The sequence below is a fragment of the Phalangium opilio genome, unplaced genomic scaffold (genome assembly GCF_054372755.1).
Source record: "Phalangium opilio isolate 3A_F unplaced genomic scaffold, DU_Popi_V2 ptg000031l_1, whole genome shotgun sequence".
Classification (NCBI taxonomy): Eukaryota; Metazoa; Arthropoda; class Arachnida; order Opiliones; family Phalangiidae; genus Phalangium; species Phalangium opilio.
Window position 1 is genome coordinate 3242683 of NW_028324158.1, and position 15251 is coordinate 3257933.

Below are 15251 nucleotides of genomic sequence, written 5' to 3' on the forward strand. Positions count from 1 at the left end.
AGAGAAAGAATTTGGTAAAACACCCAATAATTGTAATATCCCGGTGCCTTAAGACCATTCTAAAATGCTTGCTTTGAATGTTGAAATAGGGGAGCGGTATTGAAAGCGTGAAATCTTATTGACGACGGGTGAGAGGAATTTTAAAGGGGGAGTATATAGCTTAACCTTACTATTATAATTCCCTTCCTTTTAAGTAGACGAACGAAAAATATCACCTTCACCACAATTCTCTCCCTTGCACTTTCCCTTCAATGACGAGCGAAAAATTTTATACTGCCAAAGCACTACAGTGACACCCCTACTACTACTACTACAACAACAGGGCAGGTCCAACTAAGAGCCTCATCGTAGATGTACATCATACGATGTGGCTAAAAATGAAAGACCTATGGTATGCAACTAACTAGAGTTAAACCCCTTATCACCATTTCTTCTTCTCCGGTGTTGCGGTACAAAGTAACACATTTGTCATATATTCGATATAAGATGAGACTTAGAAGACGAAAGGTGATCAAATGAATTATCCAAATGTTAAATAGTACAAAGGCCCTTTGTCTTTTCTTATGATATTTAACAATGCAAACCAATACTCCTCAACTTTCGCGGTATTTTTAATTGTATTTGTAAATTATATAATGCACACTGTTTCTGTTGTTATTACGAAACATCTCTGGTTTCAAAATAGTTATATATTCTATTGATATATATATATGTAAAAAAATCCAGCTATTTCACATCTTTGAACAGGAAAAATCTTTAAAACAAAACTTTAAGGTTTTAATAGTTTTAGGTAATAATGGTATTTAATACTATATTTAAGGTTAAAGTTTCCTGAAACATCTCATACGCAATATGCATCACTAATTAACTTCACCAAATTAATATCTGAAATGTATAAAAACATCAGTCCTTGTCTTTTGTATAACATACGAGCAAAAATATCGGAATAAGTACGTTGAGAGAACCACTGTTTGCACTTGAAATAATGTCTGTCCCGGAGTTAGAATACACTGGTTATCCTCATTACGCCTTTGTACAGAAGTTCGAAACCGGAATAACTCAAGAATGGTTTCAACTATGGTTCAAAAACAATTGGCATTACAGTCTTTACTTGGCTTTGGTTTACTTGATCTCTATATTCGGCTTGCAAGAATATATGAAGAACAGGAAGCCCGTGAAAGTTCGAAAAGCAGTCATTGTATGGGACTTTTCACTGGCCGTATTCAGTATCTGCGGTATGTTAAGAATGGTTCCAGAGATAATCTACATCTTAAAAAACTACGGTATGGAATTTTCTGTTTGTAATTCAACCGCGAACTCGGTGTCTTTGTTTTGGGCTATGGCTTTCGGATTGTCTAAAGCTCCCGAACTTTTGGATACCGTTTTCATCGTGTTAAAAAAGCAGAAACTAACAACCCTACATTTGTCTCATCACGTTCTGACTATGGTTATTTGTTGGGCATACGCGCAAAATATGCCTGCAATTGGACGCTGGCTTATAGCGATGAACTATAGCGTCCATTCGCTCATGTACAGTTATTTTACTTTGAAAGCCGCTAAGTTTAACATACCGATTAAGTTTTCTATGATTATGACCATGATTCAAATTGTGCAAATAGTTGTAGGAATTTTGGCTAGTGCGTATAGTTTAAAGGCGAATTTTACAGGACACGAATGTACTACAAGCGCTGGAATATCCCTACTTGGAATGGCGTTTGCAATGTATTTAATGTATATGTTTACCAAATTCTTTCTCTATAGGTATAAATTTATTAAAAGAGACCCCAAAAAGAAACTTTGAAGTTTCCAAAATATTAAACAAGTGTAAATGAATTAAGCCTTAGCTAAGATTTTTTCTGTTGTTACACTAACTAGGGGTCTAAAAATGGTCTCTAAACATGGTTTAAACTAAAACATCATACCAGTAATAATTTAAATTTAGGTGTATCATAGAAATTCATAAATCAATTGTCGGTGAAAGAATATATGAAAACCTTTTTTTTTTGCAAGTTTTCAAAAATGCAACCACCTAAGGATTATATCACTCAAAAATATTCCTGACGGTTTTAAATCACACGCCCATTTGTTTGAGTCAGTAATTTTAATGTAAGGAAATTTGTATATCCTCGCAAATCATGATTTTGTAGATTTGAATTTCGGGAAAAAAAAATATTATTTCCAATAAACCAATACTGCATTTAAAACTTGTTTTCGTGCTTCCTTATTGATTCAATTTAAAAATAATACTACCTGTAAAGAATAGCTTCCATCGAGCGTCTTGCTCGTAGAAAAGAATTGATTTGAAATCTCACGTATTTCGAAGAGAAATTTACAAACCAGTACTTCGAAGAACCGTGCTTCAAAAAATCGAGACAATCAATTTCTTCTTTAAAACTGATCCTCGATCAGTCTGAGAGGTTCGTTGCAACCTTCCCCAATCTCTCTATTGTATACTATGTATCTTCGAGCGGTCACAGAGGTATGGATTATTATACCAATAAGGCGGAATTATTGTAGATTAACAGGGCTAGAGTCCAACAGTGGTAGCGTTATGATAATAATCTTTGGCTCTATCCTAACCCACAAACAAACTTATCATGACAAGGTGTAGAAAATAGGTTACAGTTTAATGTGGTCTTTTTTGGCATCGTCAAAATGGGTGCCTCTGCCGTAACCATGGTCCGGTTGATTTTTCTAAGATAACAGCAGCCCAAGGGGCTAGTCACTTTATAAGTAACGATGCTAAAGACGTATTCAATGTATTTTGAATTCCAAAATCAGTTGGAAGTCACAAAATATTAAAATTCCAAGAAATATTGAAAATCTCGCTAAGTCAGGAAATATCAGGAGTGTTATATACAGAATGTTTCTGATAAGTCTGCCCTAAATTAAGGGGGATTTTCTTTGTTCAATTTTGACTCAAAAATGTTCTAAGACATTTTTCCGTCCGGGCTACTGATTCCATGTTAAGATTAGAGTATTTTATTAATTAGGAAAATGAGTGACAAAGCTGTCCCTAAAACCATTAAATCGTTTCTCGATACTAGTGGCCCTAAACGTACCGAAAATTCCATAGGACATTTTCGACTCAAAATAGCCCAGAGAACATCCCCTTTTTTGAAGTGGTTTGGTTGAGTTACTTAAAGTTAAGTCCTCGAACCCCTAGCTCTTAAGCTAATAAAGAAACCGTAATATTTTACATTATGAATAATGGAATTAGAAACAAATTAATTTTTGAAAAAAATTAAGATCATGCAGATATTTCATAGTTGTAGTTTAATTTTAATTGTTTTAGTTTCCACTACCTTAGAAAACCCGGTTAGCGCCGGGTAACATATCCGGTAAGAAATATTGTAAATAAAAAATGAGGTGTATACGTTTTCGTAAGTAGATAGCCCCACGGAACCTTAGGAACGGATGTATCATGCCTGGTGCTAAGTCTCAATGAGCCCTCGTCTATAACGTACTTTGTAACTTTAAGCTTATCTCGATTTTCCTCGATGGGAAACGTTACTTTATAAACAAGGCATACTTCTTTGTTATTAGGTTGAACGCAGAGATACGGACGCTTGTTCTCAGCTCCTCAAGGTGCTGATTATAAGCTTCAACAAATATTTGCCTACCATGAGAAGCGTGCACTAATAACAGGCCGGTGTTTATGAAGCTTTCTTACTTTTTGATGATGAACCGGGTCACTAACCCAGTGTTTATAGAAGTGTTAAAAGTAGGTAGGTTTAGAGATGATTTTCAAATTGGGGTTTTGTAAAGTCAAGGTCAAAACAGTTCTCTCAAAAATACTGAGATAACCCCGTAACTGATTAGTAGTTAGCGCTGAAGGCATTATGGCTTATATCTGCACTTATATCCTAGGGGTTGGATACCTTCATTTTATGTGTACGTATTTTAAGGGAACATTTATAGAACTATAAGCGTTTTGAAACGCATTTTTTTCTGATTATAAAACTTTAGCACTACAATTTGTTGCTGCGATTAAATTTGACGGAATTAAACCTACCAAAAAATGTTGCACAGCATGATTAAATGTGCAACAAATGTTTTCACTTTTCAATAAAGAACTCCAAAGCAGGCATTGTGAGTAAACATTATTGTAAAATTGTCACAGGCACCACGTGACACCAAGATCCAACGACTCCGTAAAGAGTGGGATTCCTTGTTTTCACGAGATTGCAGCGTCAGTTCCCAAAAGTGTTAGTTTTCTAGATAAAACAATGTTTCTTAGAACCACGCCTCTCTTCGGTCACGTGCCTCTGACGTATTTCAGACACATTTTACCCATGATTTCTGTGGATTGCTTTTAATATACATATGTCTTCTTCAAATTACCAATGCAGATAAAAAGTTCAATGAGAGAATTATCCTGCCCCTCATGCATATTCCACGACTGTTTGTACAGAAACAACCATAAATTGCGGGCTTCTTATAGGAACTTATGTGCAAGCAAACAGTAGGTTATAAACGGCTTGAAAAACGTGATGGCGTACCTCTTCAACAGATTCAGCGGTAAACACAACCTTGCTACCCCTTATTTCTCCTCGAATGATTACTGAACAGTTAGGGTAGCTTAGGGTTTTTATGAACTCTTTCTACCATTTTGGGTTAAGTAACCTCTCCTCGTGAAATAAAGTTTGAGTGTGTCTGCACTGATTCTATTCTAGCTAGAACCATTCCAGAAACCCAGTCTGGTATTTGTTTCTGTCGGTGAGGCCTCAGAGACTCTCAGATGAAAGAAAGAGTTGTATGGGAACGTGTATACTCTAGCACGTGCCGCGGTGAGAGAAGTTCACGAGGATAACTTTACGATTCTGTTGCGAGAAATATCAATGCACTCTCACCTTAGAAGTATTCTGTTGCCAGAATTACAAACGTTTCCTGTATTATCAGAAACTGAAGTTAAAAACGTCTTTCAAAAGATGAGGGTAAAATATACAGTCTGGTGTTTTACCTCCTAGTTTGTATGTGAATCCAAAGCCAAGGACTTTGGTCGACTGGTAGCTTTGAAGTCCAATCTAATGTCTTCGGTTCCACATACCGGATGTTCCGTCTTAATTCATATCAAGAAGACGATACCGCAGCACACTTTTGAAAATTATCTATTCTTGTTTTTCACTCTTCAATTGAGGCTTCTCTTACGATATTTGGGGATGGAAATAGAATTATATAATGGTCCTATCAAATAAATCATCAATATTCAGGTTTGATTGCTGAATAACGGTTGGATAAAGAGACAAAGTATTCTCATAGGATAACTTCCGTTTCTTTTAAATCATTCGATGATTTGTCATAGATGGCATGTATTAATTTTTGGTTTTTGACGTCTGCAGCCATTTTGGAAAATGGTGCTCAGAGTAATAACATAAAACACGATATTAATAACACGATATCTTCTGAGTATTTTAGGGATATCCTTTAGCTCATTTGATGTTATTTCAAGAGCAAATCCTAAAACACGCTCCTGTGCGTCGTCTCGTTTTATTTACCTAAGACTAGTCCTTTTTCTTATACAAAATATTTTTATAGGGGGACTAAAGTATAGCCGTTCTTCAAATAAAAGTCATCTCTCAGAGACATATCTTTGATTATAAAACATAATTTCAACAAGAGGTACCTCTAACTATATAGTAGAACATTTTTTTGTGCATTGAAGTAGCACTAATTTGGATTAAATAACCAAAATTCCATGCTGGGTTGCCAGGGTCTTCAGATTCACATTTCCCCATTAAAAACCTACTTACTTTTGTGCCCTTTATGTACTGCAAAAGTATTACATTTACTCCTTCTGACTGGCAGACTACGCAACAGTCTCCTATTTTGGCGTTCGTAATTTAGGAAATAGTATTAAGCACCACTCGTGAAGAAATCAATTAATGATTTGATTCGATAAAGATATTTGCGTGTCAGAGCCAACTATCACACTGAACTCCGGCAATTAAAGTCATAGCGTTAGTCCACTTTGTTGAGAGTCCGTTAGCGACTGTCTATCAACGTCATCAATAACGTTTCGCAAGTACAGAAAAAAATGAATGGAAAATATGTAGTATAATATACAATGAACAGAGCAAAAGTTATAAATCTGTGGCATCTTGTTATAATGAGCATCAAGTATAAAGTACCGAATTCTTTGAAATGTTTGTTGCTCATATTAAAATTAAAAATAATTCAAGCCTTGAAGTTCAAGGAGTGTTTTTTTTCTTTTTGTTAAACCAAACGTAATTTACCTTTAAATTATCAATCTATAAGATCAAATACATATTTTTAATTCAAAACTTGTTTTTAAAAATAACTGCTATTTTATGGACTTTGTATAAATCTTACTTTATTTTAAGGTATATTTAAAATCTTGGGAGCTTTCGGACCGTGGTCCTTCTTCAGCCGTTACAGTAACAAAATCCATGACGTAGCAGTTTTTTTATAAACAAGTTTTTAATAGAATATTTAACCATGGAAATATTTTTAACATTTATAAAATATTTTTAATGATCAAAAATTGTTCATTTTGTATAAAAATCCTTCAGAATTAATGGTGATTGTAGAGGGTCCTGATATAATTCGGCTTTTCCGAGTATTTTTTACTGAAATGTCCCAAGTTAAATAACTTTGAAAATTAAATGAGAACTGTGTTCTATCAGTTCATTACAAGTTTTTAACGTAATATCAGCTTCATTCCGAGCTCCCAGCTAATTACAGTATCATTATTGGGTAATTAAACCCTCTAAAGGAATGGTGTTTTCAGAATTTTAAAGGAATTTTCTTACTATGAAAATCCTTTGTTTTTTTATAAATAAAATCATTGATTCAGTGGATCTTCGTGTTGACTAGATAGCACCCGTTTAATCCACAAAATATGACAGACATATCTTGACGGTGGTACAAGTAGGATATAACTTTTAGTAACACGTGCAGGGTCTAAGGGATGAGGTACCCCGAGGGAAATAAACACGAATTTCTGCCTTTTTAAAATCTTATAACTGTTTTCGCCAGCGCAGAATTGTAAAAATGACGAAGCTACTGACTGGGACTTCTGTCATGTTTGCAGTTAAGATAACAAAAATCCTTTTGATTCCTACCGAAAAGAGGTTTCCCTCATACTGTATGATGTTTTTTTTTCTTAAAGTATAAAGTAATTCAACGTTGTTTTTCCAATGGAAAAAAATTAATATGTGCACTTTAGTGAACTTAAAAAACTCCCCAGTTATAAAAGTTTTGATTCTGTAAGCATTTTGGTACTTGCCAGAAACGTTTTGTATTTTAACTGCAAATTTCCATCCCTCTGACAAATCGCTGGTTTTCAATTCACTGTGAACCACTTTCCTTAGTCTATAACCATGCATAAAGTGAACAAAGCAGCAACTGCAACATCGACAGGCGCGGTTAACTGTTCGCCTATAATCATTTTCGTTGCATCGTGGTCTTCAAAGAAAACAACACTGTTATGACGTTCCCGGCGGACAATGAGACTATTTTTAAGTTACTCTTAAATATTTGGAGGGTGAAAAAATAAGACAAGTGATTTTTTACCGACTCTTCTACTAATTATATGACTTATCTGCGTTGTGAAACAACCAGGAAATACCTCTATGTGGTTTTACAATTAAAATTATTTTGAGATTTCATAGATAATTTTAAAATTTGCACCTGCCAATCGCGTAACGCAATGCCTTATTGTTATCAAAATTCCCGTGGCACAGTCCATGTCGAGTGAAATTTAGATAGAGATTTGATAAACTTTGCGCGAGATGTGAGATATAGAGCGTGTCATGTAAATTTTGTTAACAAGAGGGCGGGGCGTTACGCGATTGGTCAGAGGTGCAAATTTCAAATTATCGCTAAAATCTGAACCTAATTTGAATTTTAAAATCATTCGGAAGTATTTCCTGAATCTTTCACTATGCAGACTGGTCTTATAATTAGTAGAAGAATCGATAAAAAATCACTTGATTTTCCACTTCACCCTCCCTTTAATAAGCAGGTAAACTAAGAAAAAAATTTCCAATCCGCGACCATCTTGAAAAATGGCCACCAGAAATGGAAAAAAATATTTTTAATATAATAACGTCCTGTGTGTTTCAACCGATTACACCAGTGAGCACCAAAATAGAGGAGAGCCGGAGAGACCAAATTCTCCGTCAGCCCCCCTTTCAAAAACGTTACCAGTGCCACTGGCTCTCTAGGAGCGTGGCGCGCATGCGCAATCGGCGCAAGCGAGAGAGAAAAAAATCAGAGAAGTTTGTTTACGTTATTACGGCCGAGGCTTAAGTTTTTCGGCGATACTCCGATACTCGCGCCGCGTGCGTGCTAATTCCCCCTCTCTCTTTCTCTCTAACCGTATTTTCGGGTATACCCTTTTTGAATTTCCCTCTCAAAGGATCACGTGTGCGCGAGGTAGGTGCGCGTGAGAACCATGGTGCCCGGCCGTTATAAAGTACCTTCCCCCTTCTAACTTTGACTCTCCTTTGGATTTGTGCTCCCTGATTACACGAATATTTAGTGCATTGGTTGCTTATAAACTATAGATGGATTTTATGGCTTTTGGGGTTCGATTTGCCACCATATTTTAAATATCTAAATTAAATGCTACCGCCCTTTAAAATTAAAAAAGCGAATTCAATTCACTATACTCTTCCTTTACTTTTTCAACATGAAAAATGCACCTAGAATTCACGCCAAATTTTTTCTGCAGATTGAATCTTGGGTTACTGTTGAAAGATTGATCAGGGGGCCGGCCTACCGGAGTTCAAAGGTTACTGGGTCGATTTAACAAATTCCCAATTATAATAAGAAAAGCCGACTAAAATAAATGGCACTGTACACTGAAATTGACAGCTCGAAAACTAGTAGTAGATTCAATCTAAGAAAGTACATCATTCATGTTATAAGTCTGTTGAAAATTCAAGATTTCCAGGGTGTATGCCATTATTCGTACGTGGTAGCTGGTAGGTTGATTACCGTTACATGACTACGTGTTAAGGTTAAATTGCAATAGACAGGCTACAATGAAAATTCTTGTTAGCATAATTTGGCTAATCAAGAAAAATAATTTATCATAAAAGCTTAATGTTTCCCGTCTTGTAGTGAAATGTGTGGAATATGCCTATGCCTGCGGAAGCCCATCAGCTGAGGTACAAAATCGGAATCTCCCAAGCAACACTAATTATGATTTTTTTTTTTCAAACTTTAATCTAGTGTCGCTATATTCGTTACTTTGTTGGAAAATGGACAAATAACATTATCATCAATATAACTTATTTAATTTAAGTATCCTTGTTTCAATACAATGGTAATACACGCGTGTATTTGTATTATACATCATTATGAGAAACTGGTACTATTTTTTCGTGGTTTTTATAAGGTAATTTTATTTCATGTATGTTCACTAGAAATAACGGAAAACAATTATAAGCTTATTGTCGGTAAATTATAGTATATAAAAATGATCTAAGGATAAAAAAAATTAAAATTATTGACAAATATTTTTGGTAATTTATCGCTACTAACGAGTAATCTAGCATAATAAAACTACGAGATGATATAGCTGCCAATTAATAGCGGTGTTAGGTAAATGACCGGCAATTTACTGATTACCATTTACCGCCTCGCATCTTTACACCACCCGCAATGCCGAGGGGCCGATCATTCACGAAATCCCGTACGCTACCCGCGAAATCCAACTTAAGAAATCGCGAAATCCATAACAAAATTTACGAAAAAAAATCACAAAATCCGACGAAATCACGATTCAAATCTCAAAATCCGACGAAATCACGAGTAAAATCTCAAAATCCGAGGAAATCACGGGAAATACCTCAGAATCCAACGACATCACAGGAAAAATCACAAAGTCTGACGAAATTACGGGAAAAATCTCAAAATTCGCCAAAATCCTTTGGATTCTATCGAATTTTGAAGTAAAACAAAATCCGACGAAATCCAAAGAAATCATATTGGATTTCGAAATCCCGTACACTCTTTCCGAAACGTCCGACCCCACGGGCCATGCGCTCAAGATTAATTACCAATTTATAAATTGGCCAGTAATTTATCTATAATTTTTCTCAATGATATTAGTATTTTTGATCTTCAGGACTATAATTACTTTAAATACTATTAATTACTATAAAATACCGACAAAATGGTCATTTAATTAATAATTTGCGGTTGTCAAAAATCAGTAATTTTACCCGACTCGTTCCTTATTCAAACTGTACGAGACATATTTTTGTACTTTAACTAACGAACTTCTACGTTTACAAATTCTTAATTTGCGTACACGAATGCTTTGCTTGGTTTCCACGTCCACATTCTCGACAGACGTATTCGATCTTTATTTATTTTACTAGAAAAAACTTTTAAGAATCTCAAATAATGGAATACTTTGTAGAGTGGAGGATTATACATATATTTTTGCGTGATGGCGTAAAGAGAGAAGGTCCTATCAATTTCCTTCTAGTTTTGAGAGCTGAAGTCGAAGCGAAAGAGGCCTCCTCCTCGTTGCATAAGTTCATTCATACTAAAACCATCAATTCTAAGCTTTGTTTTAGGGGAAGTTTTTAGAACGCGTTTTTTATGGTCAAAGAGGGTAGGGTCGATCTTGGGCCGCTTTTTGGGGTATTTTGTTACTTTTTAGAGAAATAATAAAAATCCCAGAAAATCAAATTAAAAAAAACCTATACAGGGTGATTTCGAAAAAATAGAGCTACGTCTATTGTAACAGTAGATTCTTATCAAAATTTGCTGCCGAACGAACAATTGCCCTTTTGCAAATGGGATCTTAGAAGGCTTCTAAAAAACAGGTAAACTGACTGATTGCTCTAATAGGAGGCTCCGCTCTAACTTTCTGTTGGAAAATTACGTTTTCCAAATAGCAATACAATTGCCTTAAAATGAGATTACAGCCAAATCCGTTATTTATTATATTCGAAATTCTAATTTACGCTGACGTTTTGTTTATCTTCATTTGCTCCCTTTGCGCTCATATTTTCAAAACTATCGCGTTTCGAACCAAACTTTCTGTACCAAATTTTACCTGGTAATAATGGCACATTTTATACTAAATTAAATTACCTGACTAATTATCTTTCTGAATTTAATTTACAGATTTATGGCGGTCAAATAATTTCTAACTAGTTTTCCTTAAATTTCCTCGGTCTAATTAGTCAGTGAAGACTTCAGATATACAGTTGGATTCTACCCAAAAACGCACCTATCTTTTAGCCACGTCACATGATGCATATCTAGGATGTAGTATTAGTCTGACCCATGGTGGGAAGGAAATGAAGTACCAGTAGTTTGGAAGTTGGTTGGGAGTGCGAGTATGATTACATTGACTGAAGAAATGGTTATTGAACTCCAACAGTAAAGAAGTGTTAGGGCATTTCGGTAATTTTCTAGTTTTTGCGGTCTATTGAAATTAGTCTAGTTCATTTATATTTTAATATTCCTTAAAGTTTCTTCGTTATCAAATGTTTCTCAATTATTATCTTTTCATTGATTAACCTGTTGTTTCTCAGATATTAACTTTTCATTGATTATCAACTTATTTCTCAAATAATATCTTTTTAATTGATTATCAACTTATTTCTAAAAAATATTACTTTTTTCCTTGATTATCAATTTATTTCTCGAATAATATTTTTTCCCGTGATTAAAAATCTAATTCTCAATTAATACCTTTTTCCTTGAATATCTCGTGATTAAAAATCTAATTCTGAATTAATACCTTTTCCTTGAATATCCCGTTGTTTCTCTAATATTAACTTTTCAATCATTATCAACTGATTTCTCAAATAATACCCTTTTCCTTGATTATAAATTTATATCTCAAATAACATATTTTTCCTTGATTATCAATTTATTTCTCAAATAAAAATATGAACTAATTTCTCAACATATGAACTTTCCTTGGGTATTCTCTCCATTTTCAGAACCTTAGCCATTTTATTTTGAAAAACTCTGAACGATTTCACAGTGATAAGTTTCGACAATTCGCTTTTCGTTTTCGGACACCAAAAATTTTAAATCCGATTTCTTGGTTCGAGTAATCAATTCTAACGCAAATTATCTATAGTTTGTCTTAAATAGATAATTTGTAATATAGCTTTCCAATTGAAAGAAATAAAAACGTAGACATCAATTTAGAAGTTCAAATTAGGTGCTTGTAATCTTCACGACTTAAAATTTCAGGAATGTTTTGGTTAAAATTTCAACGAACCAACGATTTAAGCTTGAATGAAAATATTCTCAACGGAGGGTTTCAAACTGAGAACGTATTAAATATTGCTGTTTCCTCCAAACTACCTACTCGTGTAATCGTCGAAAAAAGCACACACCTGGAACGCAATCGATATCTAAGGTTTATTCGAAGAGAAAGCTTTATTGCACATAAAAGCGAAAGATCCACGAACCTTCCTCTATTCCAAAAAGCTATATGGACCTTTCTCTTCATTAAATGGTTCGTTGCAAACGGTAACTAGATATGTTGTCCGCTTTTCTTACACAAAGCCCCAGAAGAGTTAAGATTAAATCCCTCAATCGGTTTTGGCGGATTTATTTTTCAATCCTTGACAATTTAATCCTTTGATTGATTTTTAGCGGCCTTCTTTATGTCTCAGGAAATACAACTTAAGACTTAAACTACGAGTATTCCTCGCGACGGGAGGTTCTCTTTAAAAAGAGATATGTAATAGTAGATGACATGGCTGAGAAAGTTTGTTTTGCAAAAGAAACTCATCCCCTTTGCCTGACAAACATAATAATTTTAAAGTGGAATCATGTCTTTCAACATAAAAAGGCTATGGTATTCATGACAGCGCTTTTCTAAGTTCAAAAAGACCGTCTTCAAACATTACACAACCAATATCCCTCTCGAGAACCCAATCCTAAATTCTTCAGCTGTTTAGATGTAAGACAATTTTTTGATATTCCATCTGGACTAAACCTGATTAATATATCCAAATTAAATCTTATTAATTGAACTGAGCTATTTTAAATGGAATATATTCGTGCTTTATAACAATTACTGTAACATCCCTGCTACGGGACGTGTCAACAATATTCGTACTCTAAATTTCATAGCCAAAGATGACAACCTCCAATATGGTCGCTAGAAGCAAGGCTGGCTGCGACATCACAACATTTTTCCAAGTAGCTCTTTTTTGCTTTAATTACGAACAGAACATATGAAAGCTCTTTGTAATTCACAATTTATTTAACATAATCCGAAACCGCTTAGAATCCAACAAATCTCTTATTAGATAGAATCACGGTTTGCTTTTGCACCTTTTAGGTTTGCAAAAGTATTAAATTTACGTCACGGCTGGCTGGGTGCCATTTTCGTTATTTCGCGTGCGTTAATTAATAAATTTTGAAATACCAACTCCCATGCAATAATTGAAGAAAACTGGTCCTCCAGATGGCGAGAAATTGAACATCTTTGAAAACTCAACGAAAGGTAGAAAATAAAATAAGTTATTTATATCCATAAGACACATTTCACCATATCAATCTACGTACACGTTTCTTGCTCCAGCGCTATCTATCGTTCAACATCGTAAGTATATCGAGCAGATTTCCGCTTTTAGCATTGAACAAAATGAGTTTTTCTCGGCGATTTAAAGCACCAGTTTAGTGAGTGTAACTCCACCATCTAATCTAGTGCTCTTTTTGAGTCGAAAAGAAACTAGTTGCAGTAAATTTCGTCTTTTCAAACCAATTAAATATAAATATCTCTCGGGAGTCGCTCAATCGGAAGGGAAGAAAAGATAGATTAGGAAACCATGGAGTTAAAAGCTTTTATATGTTTCCTACACAATTCTAAACATTATTTTTCTTAACCCCAGTGCACACCGAAGTAATAAATTTTAATTACAACTTTGTAAAAAGAGGTAACTTTCTAAATGGATTATGTCCGAAGGGAAAATACTTGAAATCTTTTGGGTTTAAAAGAAAATTGATTCCTCTTATACCCGTTTTCAATTGTAAATCCTGATTAAAGATATTAATTTTACCGAGTGGTTTTTAAAAGTGCTACCGTTTAAGTTCGAGCCGCTCTTTGTGAATTCCACTCCAGCCTAGAGCTACCGGGTTTAACCACAACAAAGAAAAAACTGGACCAACCTCTGAGCCGTTTAAGGGGTTATTAAATTTCTCTAATACGTAAACCGAGTTAAGCAAAGACCGCCGGTATCACCCTAAAAACTAGGCCTGTGCGAGTCCAGTTTTTTGGGGTTCGAGTCGAGTCTCGAGTCCTTAAAAAAGCTCTTATGGAATCTCGAGTCGAGTCTTTTAATTGGTATCGAGTCCTCGAGTCCTTAAGTCAGCTTAAGAACTATGTTTCAAGTCCAGTGTCGAGTCCTGATAAATTATATCAAGTCCCACTCGAGTCCAATTAAATTAGTTCTATTAATACTAACTTTAATTTAATTTACTTAGTTTAATTTTACATAATTTTACAAGAATTAAAATAAATTAATTTCCAATAAGGATAAATTTTACCAGGAATATTCCTGATTTTACTCACAAAGTATAAATCTCACGACGAAAATGACGCGCAGTAACAATAATTTTAACTTTTGATTCTGGTTTGCTTAACTCCTTTAGCTGAAGTCAAATTTTTGTCCAATCACCTGTCTATTCTAAACTTTAAATCGGTTAAACCCCACTAGATGCGGCGCTCCACTTAAAATTCCGGGTCACAAAGTAAACATTTTTGGACTTGATAAGGCGTCAAGTCTCGGTTCGAGTCCTCCTCGAGTCCAATAGTGAAGATTTTTAAGGACTCGAAATAATTTTCAAGTCGTAAAATTTTGATTTTCGAGTCTCGAGTCGAGTACTCGACTCGGGACTCGATCGAGTACTCGCCTTCATTCGAGTACTCGCACAGGCCTGCTAAAAACCTTCACCATTGTCAAGTGATTCGACAAATCAACTGGATTTTTGCAATTCAATTTAAAATTGAATTAAACTTACACAATAAAATGATAAAAGCATTCTTAATATTTTCGAATATTAAACAACATTGTGCTAAATGTTAAATAGTGAAAGTATAAATTTAATTATATTGGATTATTAATTCTACCAATATTTTCAGTTATTCATATGATTATTATTCACAACTGCGATTTTCACAAGAGGCCCTTATGCATCTCTTTGTTTTGTATATTATTCTTCCTCCTCTTTCTATTAATAGTTATCGTTGTTTACCTATATTTTGCATACGTATGCAAAATATTTGAAAA

At 34.5% G+C, this 15251-nt stretch overlaps 1 protein-coding gene and 1 long non-coding RNA gene across 2 annotated transcripts in view; both read left to right on the top strand.

The window, feature by feature from the left end:
- Positions 1-15251, top strand: part of LOC149689136 (extracellular matrix protein 3-like) — an 85301-nt gene that overhangs the window by 46452 nt on the left and 23598 nt on the right. The gene's annotated exons all lie outside the window — the stretch shown is intronic.
- On the top strand, positions 10924-12648 carry LOC149689137 (uncharacterized). The gene is made up of 3 exons (XR_016383864.1): positions 10924-11044; positions 11113-11394; positions 12199-12648. It is a non-coding gene; the product is annotated as an uncharacterized LOC149689137 (long non-coding RNA).